Genomic DNA, 18,481 nt, shown 5'->3' on the forward strand with positions numbered 1-18,481 from the left:
CATTAGTATAGGCCTGTAAAGTAAAGTCTCCTTTCTTGGGATACCATAAGCCATATGAAGTACTCCATGTAGATACTGAAATATTCTTCTAACAACATTTACACGTGATTGCTTTGGTGTAGCTTGGAATCTAGCTACCATGCACACTGCTTTCACAATATTAGGCCTTGAAGCTGTGAGTTACAATAGACTGCCAATCATGGATCTATACAAGGTCTAATATACACTAGGTGACTCATCATCTTTACTTAATTTGCATCCTATCACCATGGGAGTACTAACCGGTTTGCTGTCTTCCATTTGAAACTTTTTCAACATGTCCTTTGCATACTTGGTTTGAGAGATGAATACCCTTATTCTGCTATAATATTTGCAAACCAAGAAAATTTGATCTCTCTAAGCATGGACATTTCAAACTCTAACTACATCTGATCAACAAATTCTTTGCATAGGATATCTTTGTTGCCTCCAAAGATGATATCATCTACATATACCACTACTATGATCATGTAGTCTCCATCTACCTTGATATATAAGTTCCTGCCATCATTTCCTTTTCTGAAACCTTGCTGATGGAGGTGCTTATCCAACCTAGAATACCATGCTCTAGGTGTCTGCTTTAGACCATACAAATCTTTTCTTAATTTGCATACAAAGTTCTCATCTTCATGTAGCTGAAATCCTTCAGGTTTCTCAATATAGAATTCTTCTTCAAGATTGCCATTTAAGAGTGCAGATTTGACATCCATTTGATATACTTTATATCCTTTATAGGTTGAGAATGCCAAGAACATTTTGATTTCTTCAAGTCTTGTAACTGGTGCAAATTTATCCTCAACGTCTATGCCCTCTACCTGAGCATAACCTTTGCATACTAGTCTTGCCTTGTTTCTCACTACCTTGCCTTCTTCATTCATATTGTTCTTGTAGACCCCTTTAGTCCCAATGACATTCTTGTTTGCTGGTCTAGGGACCAATTCCCAAGTCTTACTCTCTTCTATCTGCTACAACTCTTCTTCCATAGCATTTATCCATTTTTCACTCTTGCTAGCCTCAACATATGTCCTCGGTTCCATGTCAATCATAAGGCAAAAGTTTACTTGTTCATTATTTCTTGCAAGTATTCTTCTAGTTTGTACACCCTCATTTTTGTTGCCTATGATTTTCTCTCCAGGGTGATTCTTTTGCACATATCTATTTGGAGTCTTGCTAGGTACTTCTTCTTGTTCACTTTTAGATTGCTTTTCATTTTCAACATATGGCTCTTTCATCTGGTATGTTATGCTCTGTTTTCCTTTATGTATATCTATTTGGAGTCTTGCTAGGTACTTCTTCTTGTTCACTTTAAGATTGATTTTCATCTTCAACATATGGCTCTTTCATCTGATATGTTATGCTTTGTTTTCCTTTATGTATATCTTCATCCACTCTTACATGTACACTCTCAATCACCTTCTTTAGTCTTTTGTTGAAACACTTGTAGGCCTTGTTGTGAGTAGAGTACCCCAAGAAGATACCTTCATCACTTCTTGAACCAAATCTTCCTAATCCATCTTCATCTCTTTTGATGAAGCATTTGTTGCCAAACACCTTGAAGTATTTAACTAAGGGTTTCATATAATACCATAACTCATAAGGTGTCATTTTTCTATTCACTCTTAATTGCACTCTATTTAGTGTATATGTAGTAGTGTGAACTACCTCTTTCCAAGAAACATCAGGGATATTGGCTTCATTCAACATTGTCCTTGCCATCTCTTTGACTATTCTATTTTTCCTCTCCACAACACAATTTTGTTATTGTTAGGTCCCAGAGACAACTGAGAGGGGGGGGGTGAATTAATTGTCTATTAATTTCAAACCAAATATAACTTAACCAAACTTAATGCATAATACTTGTAAACCAAACTTTATGCCGGTAGATAGTCTTAATAGTTAATTGCAGTACCGGTAAAGTTTAATGCATGAAACAAAAAGACAAATAATATCCACAACACATAACACAGATATTTGTATGTTGAAACCCTATAAGGGGAAAAACCACGGTGGGAAACCTTACCCACAATCAGATGATACTACTGCAGATAGTATGTGTGTACAATATGGAGTCTACCCATGCAGAAAGGCCAACTTCCTAGAGCTCATTGTTCAATCACAAAATGTGAGTCACACTGACTACAATTGGATGGTTAAACCAATGATAATGTACTGCTCAAAATAGCATCTTCATATGCTGGATTTAGTACCGGTTAAGCTCTGATTTGTCTTCTACAAAACCTCCTTGGATCTTGAATGATGTCTGCTGTAGCATCGTAAATTGTACGCACTTGCTAGGGTGGTACAATTTCACACCTAGTTTAGCACCCGCCTTGGCGCATTTTGCATTGCATTTCCCCTTTAGCACTTAATTATTTAAATTAATTAGGTCTAGGGTTCTATTTTATCATCTCCCATATCATAAAGTTGGGCCCTTTTCATTAAAGTGTGCCCCTTTCATTTTATTCTTCCAATACATCATTTAATCAAAAACCCTAATTAGGTCCTATTTTGAACTTGGGGGCTTGATTTCGGGGGTCAAAACATCTCGAAATCAGCTGTAACTTCGGGATTCGCTCTAAAATCATCATATCCGACGGCCCTGAAAATTTGGTGAAAAGTTGTCGGGACCATGGCGCCCGACGTGCACATGGTCCCGGACATTTTTCTCAAAATTTTAGGAGCGTGATCCAATCATAAAATAAAGCTTAACCCCAAGAAATTGGCGGGAGATTCAATCTCTAGGTCGGCCAAAAGATGAAATTACGACCTAGGGTTTCATATATAAGAGCTCTCTTTCTTCATTTGAAAGGATCCGAATTTTGTTTTCAGGAACCTCATATGCAGCAAAAGAGCAGATCTTTGAAGACTTCAACAACATTCAACATCCCTCTATCAAGCATTTATCAATTCCATTCATCCATTTAGGGCTTGGAAGACATTGAAGAACAATAGGAGATTACCGACTGAAGATTGGCTTGTACCCCTCCCTTGGGGGTTGGGTATGATTTCATGTTGTTTTCATGTCTTTGCATAAGCCTCATTATGTCACTTACATTCATGCTTTAGATCACTTGGCATCTTGATTTGGAGCATTTACATTACCATTTACAAGCAATTAGGGTTTACTTTCTAGGTTGCTCTAGTTTGCTTACTTGCATCTTAGGATCTTGCACACACACAAGGTCTGCACACACATTACTTTTACAATACAACTTGGCTATTCATGGAGGTGGAAATCACCAAAGCAGGGGTTTGACTAAGGCAAAACCCTATATAGCCGCCCACCACACCTTTTCAGATATAAGTGCAGGTTTCAGAATTCGGACGATGCCGCAAGTTGCAGATCCGAAAGAAGCAGACTAAGACCGAACTTCACACTAAGTTTCAGAGCAAAAGACAAGGACAGGGGCGTGGGGCACCCTGGTCCTGCCAGGACAAGGGCGCTGGGCGCCCTGGTCCCTGGGACAGGGGCACTGGGCACCCTGGTCCTCCTGACAGATAGCAAGTTTCAGCATTTTGACAGCTGTTCAGGTTGCAAAACAACAGTTTTCGGAGCAGTTTCAGGTGCAGAATCAAGACAGTGGCGCCCGCGCCCCCGTCCCGAACATTTTCACTCAGATTTTGACTCCGGGTACGCATTTGCATTCTTGTCTTGTCATTGTGTTTACAGCTTTCCATAATTTAAGTTCAATTCTGTAATCTTGTTATTAGTTCATACTTACACTTTGGGGTTAGGGATTGAACTTGCATCATTCTATCTATCATTTGCAACAAAGGAATAGAAATCCTAATAGGTAGCTCGTGCCTCTCTCTTCCACAAAAAGAAGTAGCCAATTGTGTGATACCTCTAGGCTCTTTCATATTCCACAAATGTGTGATTGAAAGTGAGATTAGGGCATGTTTGCTTAGTTTCACTTTTTCCCCCACACATCTGCGTGTATAGCTCTGCATATATTCGCATATACCTTATGCTCTACCACTTATTACATTCCCATAACCATATCCATATCAATCTCACAAATGAGATCTTACATATATACCAAAACCTAAGACCAAATGTGTAGGTTGACTCACTAAAAATATTACAATAAAATCAATTACAAATGAATCAATATGCGATGCATCATGTCAGATCAATGCATTTACAATAATAACAAATCATCTCCATAGCGTGCTGTGCTGATTTGGAATGAATAATGCTTGCCGATGCATAACCTAGACCTATTTGCCAGTAACATCAAATATGCAAACCCGATTAGATCAATGACCAAATCACCAAAACAAAGTGTCCAAACAATGTCTTCCACATAACCAAGTAATCTCCAAGTCATTCCTAGTGCCGATGAACAATATAACTTGCTGGTGAACCAGATACCGGTGAACATAAACAAGAATATCCATGTGCCGATAAGTGTTGACAAGTGTTGACATCAATGACAAAACCAGTGCAACACATCCAAAATACCAACAATCTCCCCCTTTGGCATTGATGGTAACACAAGATGGAAAAACCATCAAAGTGCCAAAACATAAATGCCAAAAACCAAAAACCACCAATCTCCAAAATAGATCATTAACCAGAAATCAAAATACAGAGAGTAACAAACACTCTCTCCCAATGAATAATCTCTCCTCAAAAGATAATGTGTTTTTTCATAGATATCTCTCCCCCTTTGACATCAAATGCCAAAGCAATACAAAAACCAGATTCAAACAAAATACCAACTTATCCAGTTTATTCAACTACTCCCCCTGAGAAGTAGCTCTCCTCATCAAAGCCGGAAAAAATATTTCTCTGTTAATTCTGCTGGTTGATGACAAGCATCAACTGTCTAAGTCTCTACTGGTGGGGGTATAACCCTAAGCTTCTCTCTGATATATTCAAAAGTTTCCTTAGGCAAAGGCTTAGTAAAAATATCTGCAATCTGCTGTTTAGTATTCACATAAATCAATTTCACTTCTTTTGCTTCAACATTCTCTTTTAGAAAATTGAATTTGATAGAAACATGTTTAGTTTTTGAGTGAAATACTGGATTCTTAGATATATCAATTGCTGCCATATTATCACAGTAAATAGTTATAGGTTCCTTGTATTTTACTTTTATGTCTTTCAACATTTGCTTAATCCATAATACCTGAGTACGATTAGTTGTTGCTGCAACATATTTTGATTCTACTGTTGATAAAGATGTGCAACTCTGTTTCTTACTCAACCAAGAAATTAATTTGCTACCAAGAAAGAATGCTCCACCGATGGTGCTTTTTCTGTCATCTACATCTCTTGCCCAAATTTCATATGTGTATGCACATAAATCAAAATTTTTATCTTTAGGATACCATACACCAAGATTTGTTGTGCCTTGTAGATACAGGAGAATCCTTTTTATTGTTGATTCATGATTTTCTTTAGGATTACTTTGAAATCTTGAAACAATACATACTGCATTCATAATATCAGGTCTTGTTTGTGTCAAATACAATAAACCTCCCATCATAGACTTGTACCTTGTCGGATTAACAGGTGCTGATTCATCTTTCAATGATAGTTTATCAGTTGTAGTCATAGGTGTACTTACCGGTTTAGAGTTTTCCATGCCAAATTTCTTTAGTAATTCCTTCAAGTACTTAGATTGACATAAGAATATACTTTTATCAGTTTGTGAAATCTGCAATCCTAAAAAGAATTTTATCTCCCCAATCATAGACATTTCAAATTCTTCCTGTATCTTTTTAGAAAAGTCTTTACATAATCCATCTTCTCCTCCAAAGATTATATCATCAACAAAAACTTCTATAATCAAGATGTCATCATTAGTCACTTTGTAATATATATTGCTGTTAGCATTACCTTTAGTGTAACCAATCTTCAAAAGATATTTGTCCAATCTAGCATACCAAGCTCTAGGAGCTTGCTTTAATACATATAAAGCTTTCCTTAACCCGCAAACCATATCTTTGTCATTTATCAAAGAAAATCCATCAGGTTGTTCAATGTAAACTTCTTCTTCAAGATCACCATTCAAAAATGGACACTTAACATCCATTTGATATACTTTATAGTTCTTGTGTGCTGCAAAAGCCAAGAATAATCTGACTGCCTCAATTCTAGCTACCGGTGCAAATGTTTCATTATAATCAATTCCTTCTTTCTATGAATATTCCTTACACACTAATCTTGCTTTGTTTCTGATTACCTTACCATCTTCATTAAGTTTATTTCTGAATAACCATTTAGTTCCAAATACATTTTTGTTTATAGGCTGGGGAACCAATGTCCATGTGTTATTCTTTTCAATTTGTTCCAATTCATCTTCCATAGCTTTAATCCAATGTTTGTCTTCACATGCTTCATTAACTGATGCTAGTTCAATTTGAAAAATTAAACATACCTCTTCATTTGCTAGTCTTCCTCTAGTCATAACACCTTGATACTTGTTCCCAATTATCTGATTTTCAGAGTGATTCAATCTTACATACCAGGGTGTTTTTACTTGCCGCTGTTCTTCAGTCACTATGGAATTTTCAGATGATGCCGATGTGACTGGGTCAACATTTTGTACCAGTGTGCTCATTGTAGGTTAATTTGATATTATCTCTATTGCCGGTTCAGAGTCCATTTACCTTGAATTGTCTCTAAACTATTCATCAATCTTCATATTTGCACTCTCAACAATTTTCTGCAATCTCTTATTAAAACATCTATATGCCTTGCTCTTAGATGAATAGCCAAGAAATATTCCTTCATCACTTCTAGGATCAAATTTGCCAATATACTCATCTCTTCTAATATAGCATTTACTTCCAAATATTCTGAAATATTTAAGAGTAGGAGTATTACCAAACCATAGTTCATGAGGGGTCTTACTGGTTTCACCTTTGATGTGAACTTTGTTGAATGTGTAAACTGTTGTACTCACTGATTCTCTCCAATATACATGAGGTATATTTTCTTCTGATAACAGACTTCTAGCTGCATCCAAAATAGTTCCATTCTTTCTTTCCACAACTCCATTTTGCTGGGGTGTCCGGGGAGCAAATAGCTGTCTTTTGATTCCATTTACTTCACAGAAGGTGTTAAATTCTTTAGATGTGAATTCACCTCCTTGATCCGATCTCAAACATTTGATTTTCTTACCAGTTTCATTCTCTACCATTACCTTGAATAGTTTGAATTTCCTAAAAGCTTCTGATTTCTCTCTGAGAAAAGTAACCCAACACATTCTAGAATAGTCATCAATGATTACCATAAAGTATCTATCTCCTTGTAAACTTCTAGTTCTTGCTGGACCACATAAATCAGTATGAATTAAGTCAAGAGCATTATTGGATTTTTCTGAAATACTCTTAAAAGTTGCTCTAACTTGCTTTCCAAATTGACATTCCTTACATATCGGATTGTGAGATTTAACAATCTTAGGCAAGTCCCTTACTGCCTTAGTTGTACTGATTTTCACAATGCAATCAAAATTAACATGACAAAGTCTCTTATGCCATAACCAACTTTCATCAATATGTGCAATCAAACATTCTTTCTCATGGTTATTCAAATGAAAGATATTACCTCTAGTCTGATTACTGGTTGTAATTTCTAAGCCAGTTCTGTTCATGATTTTGCATTTACCATTCTTGAATTGTAATTGAAATCCTTTTTCAACTAATTGACCAACACTCAAAAGATTATGCTTCAAACCTTCAACATAGTAAACATTATCAGTATTTTGCTTACCATCAAAAGATATAGTGCCTTTTCCTTTGATCAAACAAGCTTTATCATCCCCAAATATTACTAGACCTCCATTGTATTCCTTAAGAGTTAAGAATTTACTTTTATCACTAGTCATATGATGTGAACATCTAGAATCAATGATCCATTCATCCTTATCTTCAATTTTAGCTGCCAAGGCCTTCTCTACCAGTTGAACAATAGGTGCCTGTTGATCTTCTATTATAGCTACAAAACCCCATCCATTGTCTGCCGATTTTTCATCAGAATCATCAATAACTCCTTCATCAACATAATAACATGATTTGTCTCTATTATTCTTAAATCATCTCTGATATTTAGGATTAGGCTTATATGTTCTTTTAGCTTCTTCTTTCAATCTTGCATGTCTATCAGGACACCTAGATGCCATATGACCAATTTTATTGTAGTTAAAACATTTAAATGGTGCTTTACCTTCATACTTACTTCCAACTGGACCTTTAGGAATTTTCCTTGCAAATAGTGCTTCAAGTTCTTCTAGCTCTTCATTCTCTTTTCTGATTTCTTCAAGTTCTCTTGTATAAAAGTCTTTCCAATCAGATTTATCAGATGATGATGCCTTGAAAGCTAAATCTGTCTTTATAGTAGCAACATGACCAAATTCCTCAAGTTCAAAAGCTAAAAGTTTTCCAACCAAAGTATCTCTAGATATAGATGTATTAGGCATTGTTCTCAATTAATTTATAGCAGTCACTTTCATTTTATATGCTGGTGGCAATGCTCTTAAAAATTTAGAAAAAATTTCATCTTCACTTACGGATCCTCCACAACATTGTATACTGAAAACAATTTCATTTACTCTTTCCATAAAGCAGAATTCCTTTCATCTTCTTCCATTTTTAGATTTTCATACCTGACTCGGAAGAATTCCAATTTTGCAATTTTGACTATGGTATCACCTTCATTCAATGTCTTTAATTTGTCCCAAATAGCTTTAGCAGTAGATCTGTCTGATAATCTCATGATTTGTTGATCTGACAATGTGCTCAAAAGTGCTTCTCTTGCTTTGCAATCATTCTCTTCATCTTTAGCCAAGGTTGGTGGATTAGGTTGACCTTGAGTAGGACCAAGATAGCCATTCTTTTTAACATCCCATATGTCTTTTCCAATGCAATTAAGATGTGTCTCCATTCTGATCTTCCATATGCCATAGTTAGTTCTATCAAGTTTTAGACTGTGCTTCTTGAAATAGTTAGTAGACATAGGATCTCCTCAAGTTGTTAAACTTTTGCAAAAAGAGGACTAGGCTCTGATACCAATTGTTAGGTCCCAGAGACAACTAAGAGGGGGGGGGGGGTGAATCGGTTGTCTATTAATTTCAAACCAAATACAACTTAACCAAACTTTATGCCAGTAGCCATTCTTAACAGTTAATTGTAATGCCGGTAAAGTTTAATGCATGAAACAAAAAGACAAATAATATCCACAACACAACACAAAGATTTGTACGTGGAAACCCTGTAAGTGGAAAAACCACGGTGGGAAACCTTACCCACAATCAGATAATACTACTGCAGATAGTATGTGTGTACAATATGGAGTTTGCACATGCAAAAAGGCCAACTGCCTAGAGCTCACTGCTCAATCACAAAATGTGAGTCACACTGACTACAATTGGATGGTTAAATCCAATGATAATGTACTGCTCAAAATAGCATCTTCATATGTTGGATTCAGTATCGGTTAAGCTCTGATTTATCTTCTATAAAACCTCCTTGAATCTTGAATGATGTCTGCGTGTATGTCTCTACTTATATTCACATATACCTTATGCTCTACCACTTATTACATTCCCATAACCATATCCATATCAATCTCAAAAATGAGATCTTACATATATACCAAAAACTAACACCAAATGTGTAGGTCGTCTCACTAAAGATATTACAATAAAATCAATTACAAATGAATCAATATGCGATGCATCATGTCAGATCAATGCATTTACAATAATAACAAATCATCTCCATAGCATGCCATGCTGATCTGGAATGAATAATGCTTGCCAGTGCATAACCTAGACCTATTTACCAGTAACAACAAATATGCAAACCTGATTAGATCAATGACCAAATCACCAAAACAAGGTGTCCAAACAATGTCTTCCACATAACCAAGTAATCTCCAAGTCATTCCTAGTGCCGATGAACAATATAACCTGCTGGTGAACCAGATACCGGTGATTGTGCATAAGTCACTGAATCATGCCGGTGAACATAAACAAGAATCTCCAAGTGCTGAAAAGTGTTGACATCAATGACAAAACTAGTGCAACACATCCAAAATACCAACAGTTATGGTCTCCTAGGAGCTGAAAATTGTCTTCCAACCATGCCTTTCACAGTAGTCTTCAAATTTATTTGATGTGAGTTCACCTCCATGGTTTGATATTAAGCACTTCAGTTTGTATCCACTTTCTTTCTCAACCATCTTCCTAAAGATTTTGAATCTTTCAAAAGCTTGTGATTTGTCTTGCAGGAAGGTGACCCATGTCATCCTTGAGAAATCATCTATGAGAAACATGAAGTATCTTTCTCCATTTAGGGCTCTTGTTATTGCAGGCCTGCACAAATTTGTATGCACAAGTTCTAAAGGCCTTGTGGTAGAATATTCTTTTGTTTTGAAGCTAACCTTAGGTTGTTTTCCTCTTTGACATTCATCACAAAAAGTGCTTGTTGGTTTGATGATTTGTGGTATATGCCTCACATACCCTTTCTTGTTGACCTTAACAAGATTGTCAAAATTTATGTGGCCCAATATTATATGCCATAACCAGCTCTCATCAACTTGTCCCATCATGCATTGGGACTCAAAGCATTCTTTCAAGTTGTACACATTTCCATCTGCCCTTTTTCCTTTAGCAACAAGTTTGCCGGTGCTTTCCTTTCTTATTTCACATCCTCTTGAGTCAAAAGTGAACATGTATCCTTTGTCACACATTTGACTCACACTCAAAAAATTATGTTTTAGGTCTTCCACATTGTATACATCATGAGATTTCAGTTTGCCATCAATGTTTAGTGAATCTTTTCCGTTGATTTTGATTGATGATTTATCTCCTAACCTCACAAAACCACCATTCCAATCTTCAAGCTTTATAAACTTCTTCTTATCACCAGTCATGTGGTTGGAGCAATCACTGTCCACTACGCACAAGTTTTTCCTTTCAACATGTAGAGCAGTTTGAACAATCAATCTTGACTCAACCTTATCTTTATCCTTGTCTACTGATACTTGTTTTAATTCTTTCTTCTTCTTTACTATCATATTCTGATCTGATTTTGTATTAGGTTCAGATGTTGACATTGTCTTCATTCACTTAGCAGTCACGAGCTTACAATGTTTTGCAATGTGGCCCAAGTTTTGACACAAGTAGCATTTTACATTCACATTGAATGATGAATTTGGAAAACTATTGTAGGGCTGAGATATGTTTCTCCTACATTCATAACTCCTATGAACATACCCATTACAATGATAACAAATAATATTTGCATCTCTAAGAGTAGAAAAAGGATTTCTACTTTCATAACTAGGAGGGGACCTAGGTATAATTTTACATTATGCAATTCTTTGACCATAAGTATTGCATTTATAATAGTAGCTATGGAACTAAGGTACATACCAATCATTGTTGAAGTTATTTCTCATTGTTCTCCTTGGAGAAACATAACTCGGTCTTCTTGAGCTCCTCCTCATATCCTTGACTCTTGTAAAACCTCCATCACCCATCTTGGCTTTTCATTTTGGATCGGCATACTGGTTCCTTGACTGTTTCTTTGTAGTAGCAGCATATGTCTTCTTCTCGTTGGGCTTGCTGACTGTAAAGGTTTGTTTGACTTCACTTTCACTTGAATAAGTAAAGAGTATTTCCTTGTTTGATGAATATTTACTGTTATAACATTGACTAGCCTCAAATCCAACACCCTCTATGTCTTTGGAGTACTTTTGATTGCTCAACATTTTATCCAAAGCATCAATGCTGCCCTCATACTTTATCCTCATGTTTAGTTCACATTTCTTCTTTTCAAGTTCTTTTCTAAGACAAACAATCTCTTCCTCCAACTTTTGATACTCTTTATCTTTTCTTTCTAAATCTGACTTTGTTACTTCATGCATCCTCTTTGCTTCTTCTAGCTGAATCTTCAAATTATAAATTATTTTCTTTGATTCCTCAAGAGATTTGTTTAATAGCTATTGTTCTTTAGCAACAACATTCTTGTACTTTTTATATTCTTTTCTTACTTTCTTAAGTTCCTCTAGTGCACTCACAAGTTCACCTTCAAGGTTTACTTTTGCTTCTATTTCCTCTTCTTCATCATCAACAATATGTTCATTAGATAAATCTCCTTGTGCCATAAAGAGATTAACTTCTCCTTCACCTTCATTGCAAAAATCTTTAGAGACACTTTATTCATCAGAGGCATCATATTCAAAAGTGTAAAGACTTCTCTTATTCTTAAAATTTCTTCTCCTTGGCTTATAAGAACTCTTCATCTTTTCTTTGCCAAAAGACTTCATGTTTTTATTTTGATCTTTATTCTTTTCTCCATAAGGACATTTAGATGCAAAATGTCCAATCTTGCCACATTTGAAACATTTGAAAGGCAACTTACCTTTGTACTTTTTTTATCCTTTCTTGAGCTTTCTAACAAAGTTAGCTTTAGCAATATCAGAGTCATTTTCATCTTCATTTGAAGCTTGTTCTTTTCTTTTGTGTGTGGTATTGAAGGTAACTTCTCTCTTTGAAGGTTAAACACTTATTGTTCTCATCTCATAGGCTGGCAGAGAGCCAAACAATTCATCCATAGAGAAAGTCTTTAAGTCTTTAGCTTCCTCAATAGCTAAGACCTTTGTATCGTACTTTGAGGCTAATGATCTCAGAACCTTTTTGACAGTAACTTCATCTTTGACTTCTTCTCTGAGTCCTCTTATAGAACTCATAGTCTCATCCACTCTTTGTAGATAATCAACTATATTCTCTTCTTCTTTCATTTTTAGATTTTCAAACCAAGTTCTTGGATTTTGTAGTTTGGCTTCTTTCACTTTGGTATTTCCTTCATATACACTCTGCAACTTGTCCCAAGTTTCTTTTGCTAATGTGCAATGCATGACTTTGATGAAGTCTTTTTTTGACAAACCACTTAAGCTTGCATTATTGTCTTTTGCATCATTCTCATATTCCCTTTTAGCATCGGGGTCGATAGGAAGAACTTGAGAAACACTGTAACCATTTTTCACCGACATCCAAACATCAAATAGAAGGGAAGACATGTAGGTTTCCATTCTTCTACTCTATAAGGCATAGTTGATACCATCAAAGATAGGTGATTTAGAAGATAATGATTCATTCCTATCCATTGTGTTCACTAACTAGAGTCTACCCAAGCTAGAGAAAGCTTATACTACTAGGGAACCTAGGGCTCTAATACCAATTGAAGAACACAAATGTACACTGAGAGGAAGGGTGAATCAACATATTTTAAAACTTTAAGTTCAGTGTGCAAATCCTAAGGATGTAATGCAAACATAAACACACACACACAAGAGCACATCACATAACACCAGAGGTATGAGGAAAACACAACGTCGGAAAAAACTCAGTGAGAATAACTGTTGAAGTCTACTGCTCCAATCCAACCTCACAGAAAATAACGATTTACAATATATTTAGGGAACCAACCCAAGGAGCATCAGCCCTTGATATTATGAGCGCCCACTCAAGGAGCATCAACCCCTAAATTTATGACCACCTACTCAAAGGAGTACTAGCCCTTTCTTTGAGCACCCACTCAGAGAAAATACAATAACATTAAGGTTTACAATGATAAATCCAGGTTACAAATAAATTTTGTAATACTAAAAAAATTTCATGATGCTGATTGCATCAGTCCTTGAACCACTTGCAGAACTTTACATGGATTGATGAAGGAGTGGATTTATTCCACAGGGGGAGCATCAAGTTGTAGTATATTGATGCACAATGAGATTTTGATATTACATATTTTACTTTTCTTTTTGGCATTGCTGTCAAAGGGGGAAAAGAATTATGTGTCTAATTTGGTAAACCAGTGACAGACTGAATATAGATAGAGGATGGTGAATAATTGGTAATGTAAACCAAGATTCCTACTCACCAATCACAACAACAATCAAAGGCATTGGTATTTATATTGCCATCAATGCCAAAGGGGGAGATTGTTGGTATTTTTAGTTTGTTGGCATTTTGCATATAGATTACATTAATGATATGTTGTCACTGATGTCAATTGAACCGGTTAATGATATTCATAATATTGTGTTGTTACTGTTGATATTGCTTTTATCTTGTAACCGGTATGATAAAATTTGTGGAAGATGTTGTAAACTGGTATATGGTAGTTTGTAAGTTGAATCAATGTATAAGGTTAAACATTTCTATGTTATGTAAACCGGTAAACCCTACTAGTTGTTTTGTGTTAAACCCTAACCAATTAAGTTTGTTGGTTTATGTTGAATGGTAATGATGGAGCCACGTGTGATCATTGTATGAGGATAAGTTTAGATTGTTTTGGCACATTTGTTATCTTGAAAAGGAGCAAAGTAGATTGCATCGAATACATAGCGCGTGATAAGTTACAAGTCCATTGAAGCGGTGACCATGGAGTGGTTGGAATTTTCTTGATTAATGTGAAGAGACTGTTATGATTTCTAATGGTCAAGATTGTACCGACATTTTTGTAATCTCAATGATGAGAATTAATTTTTTGTTGTGTTACCGACCTAGTTGATTTGTATTTAAGGTCGATGAAGTTGTTTATAAAAAGTTTTGGCAAAGTTGGCAGAAATGTGGTTTCCAAACCGGTGGATGGATCTGCAGTTTGTGTAAAGGTAGATTGAAGCTAAAGAAGGATCTGATCAAGCATATGTAGTTCTATTTAGACAGATCAAGAAAACCTTTTATTTTCTAACAATTACAGCAAAAATCGAAATCCCTTAATCGGGTAAGCTCTAACAAGATTGGTTACTTATCAAATCCTTTAACAAGGTGGTCCATTAGTTTGGATTCTCAAATCCTCTAGTGAGGTTACTCCTAACAAGCTATTGTGATTTTCATCAAGACATATTTGTAAATCCCTTAACCAGGTGAGTCCTAACCAGAATTAGTTCTTAACAGGACTTATTGTAAATCTTTAACAGGCTTGGATCCTAACAGGGTGAACTTCAGAAGAGTTCAGATAGCTATCCTTGTGAGTCTCATCTCACCATGGTTTTTACATATTTGGGTTTTCCATGTATAAATATTTGTGTCTAGTGGTGAATGCTTCTATGATTATGATCTTATTTGTTGATTTGATTAACTACTTAGCTATTCTCATAAGGCATGATAACTGGAAGCATTAGAGATGAATATGTTGATATTTGATTAAGCATTGTTGATGTTTACAAGATTGAAGCTGTTTACTGTTAAGTTGGTATAACTGTCAAACCGGTTGATGATTGATTGATGTTGGTAATCTTTGAGACGTTATCTTGACAAAGTTATTTGTTCATAAGTTTATTTTGAGATTGGGAGTTCATTATCAGTTTTTGAGTATACTGATTCACCCCCCCTCTCAGTATTCTACCAGATCCTTATTCTTTAATCATATCATAAATTGGTATCAGAGAATCTCAGGTACTCTTAGATATCTAAGCCTAACAACTTGAGAAAAAGATCTTGTAGATCATGATGAAGAAAGAAGGTCCTAATTTCAACAAAGATAACTATAGGATATGGAGCGATAGAATGAAGATTTAGATTTTGGGAAGTCAGTATTGGAATCATATAGAAAATAAGTATACTGCACCTATTGGTACTTTGACTGATGATTAGAAGAAAGAACATCAAGAGAATCATCAAGCATTAGAGGCTATTATCAGTTCCCTGTTTGATGCTGAATATGTAGATGTTCATGGTCTTGAAACTGCATATGAAGTGTGAATTTTTTTTGAAGAGATTTATAGTGGTGATGAACATGTAAATATTTCTAAAGAAGAGAGTTTAAGAGGAAAGTTTGATGACATGAGAATGATTGAAGGTGAAAATATCCAACAATATGGTTAAAGGATTAAAGAGATAGTTGGTGAAATAAAAAGTGTAGGAGGGAAAGTGGAAGATGCCACAATTGTCAGCAAAGTACTGAGAACCCTGCTACCAGTCTATGCTATTCGAGTTGCAGCTATTTAGAGGCTGAAATCCATTGAGAAGACTAAGGTAACTCTTGACTCTATTGTTGTCAAACTTATTGCTTTTGAGCTAAATGGGTATGATGGTAGTGTACAAAAATTAAAATCTGCATTCAAAGATTTTGTCTCTAACCCATATGTGAGAAGTAGCGATACCGCCCATAGCTATGAATCTAGATCCAATCGAGATGCTGATGATGAAGATAGTTGAGTGGAGCTTGAAGCATTGTTGGCAAAATGACTGCCTAGAGGTACTAGTAAATACAAAGGTAAGCTATCATTGAAATGTTTTTCTTGCAATAAGATTGGTCATATAGAAGATAATTGCCCTAATAGTGAAAATGAATACAAGAGAGACAAATTTAAGAAGTATAAGGGAAAAGGCAAGAGAGATTGTCTTGTAGCTATTGACAGTGGTATTACTAATGATGAATTTGATGATGATGCTAGTGAAGATATTGTGTTTGTGGCTATTAAGGAAGAAACATCGAACGCTCTAGTATCCAGGATGGATAACTCTGATAATTGGATCATTGATAGTGGTTTTTCACATGACATGACTGGTGATCAAAGAAAACTTCTTTCCTTGAAGGAATTTGATGGCGGTGTTGGCAGTTTTGGCAATGACTCACCCTGTATGGTTAAAGGTAAGCAAGTTATTTCTCTTAATGGGAAGAGCAGTGTTGATGATGTGTATTGGTTTGAAGGTCTTAAGCATAATCTTCTGAGCGTAGCACAGATGAATTACAAAGGATAACCACTAGAATTTAGAAATGACATGTACAAAATCTTTGACAACAAAGGTGAATTGATTGCAATTGGTAAACAGACCAGAGGTAATCTATTTCATCTTAATCTAAAAGTTAGCAACTATTTGATTGTAAAAATATATGATAGCTAGCTTTGGCATAAAAGATTCTGTCACATAAATTTTGACAATATTGTTAAAGTGAGTAAGTCTAAGACACTAAGAGGTCTACCTCAGATAGACAAACTGGTTAATTCTCTTTGTAAAGAATGTCAGTTAGGGAAGATGACGTCTTCTACCTTCAAGAGCAAGTCTTTCTCAACATAGCACTTGTTAGATTTGGATCATATGAATCTATGTGGACCAATAAGAACTAGAAGCATTTCAGGTGATAGATATTTCATGATCTTCACTGATGACTATTCAAGGATGAATTGGGTCACATTCTTAAAATATAAGTTTGAATCTTTTGGTAAATTCAAGGCATTTGGGGCCTTAGCAGAGAAAGAGAGTGGTAAAAAGATTAAATGTCTGAGAACAGATCAAGGTGGTGAATTCACTTCTGCGGAGTTCACTAAGTACTATGATGATAATGGTATCAAGCAACAACTTTTTGCACCAAGGACACCACAACACTGTTAAGATTCCCAAAGATACTAAGAGGGGGGGTGAATCAGTATCTGACTGGTATAATAATTTTCTTAACTTATAACATGAAAAGCATATCAAAACTGTGTACCGGTAAACCAAAAAAAATGCAACAAAGAAAAATAACAACCACAACATAAGAAACAAACCATAACACAATATTTTAACAAGGAAACCCGGTGTGGGAAAAACATCGGTGGGATTTGTGACCCACAATATTCACTTACTAGCCAATAAGAGAATATTACTGCTTACAATAGGGGCCTGCACATGTAGGAAGGCCAAGTGCCTAGAGCTCATTGCTCAATTACAAAATAAGTCACACTGACTTACAAAAAAGGATTATACAAATCCAATGTCTTGTACTGCTTCAAATTAGCATCTACTATGCCAGATTTAGTACTGGTTTAAGCTCTGCTACATGCATAAACCCTTATCCAATAATTTGCATATTAGGTCTACTATCATCTTTCCATCAATTTCTTATTAAATGGTCTACAATGATCTCATACATATATGAGTCATATTAGAATCCGCCAATTCGGCTTTACAAAATATTTTACAATTAATTACAAAATATATATACACAAAATTCCTATCGGCCAGGGTGCCGGTAATCTTCCTTTTCGGTGCTGGTGATCTGTATGCCGGTGTAGAGTCTGTCGGAGCCAGTGCCATGTTACCCTGTCGGTATCACATGATTGTAAGGTTGCCATCAATGACAATACCTTCAATCACCTACAATTTCTCATTGGAGTGTGCATTTGCCAACAATCTCCCCCTTTGGAATTGATGGCAACACTCATGAGAAAAATCAAAAAGTGTCCAGAATGATGTCCAAAAAGAATATGCCAAAATTGTCTTACCAAAACTATGTGCCCAAAAATGTATGCTCCCCCTTGTTAGGTCTCGAAGACAACTAAGAGCGGGGGGGGGGGGGAGGGGGGGTGTGAATCAGTTGTCAAATAAATTCAAACCAAAAAAAACTTAACCAACTTAATACTTAATACCGGTAAACTAGTTTAATATGCCGGTAGATAGTTTTAACAATTAATTGCTATACCGGTAAGGAT

Source organism: Cryptomeria japonica, chromosome 8 (genome assembly GCF_030272615.1).
Source record: "Cryptomeria japonica chromosome 8, Sugi_1.0, whole genome shotgun sequence".
NCBI lineage: Eukaryota > Viridiplantae > Streptophyta > Pinopsida > Cupressales > Cupressaceae > Cryptomeria > Cryptomeria japonica.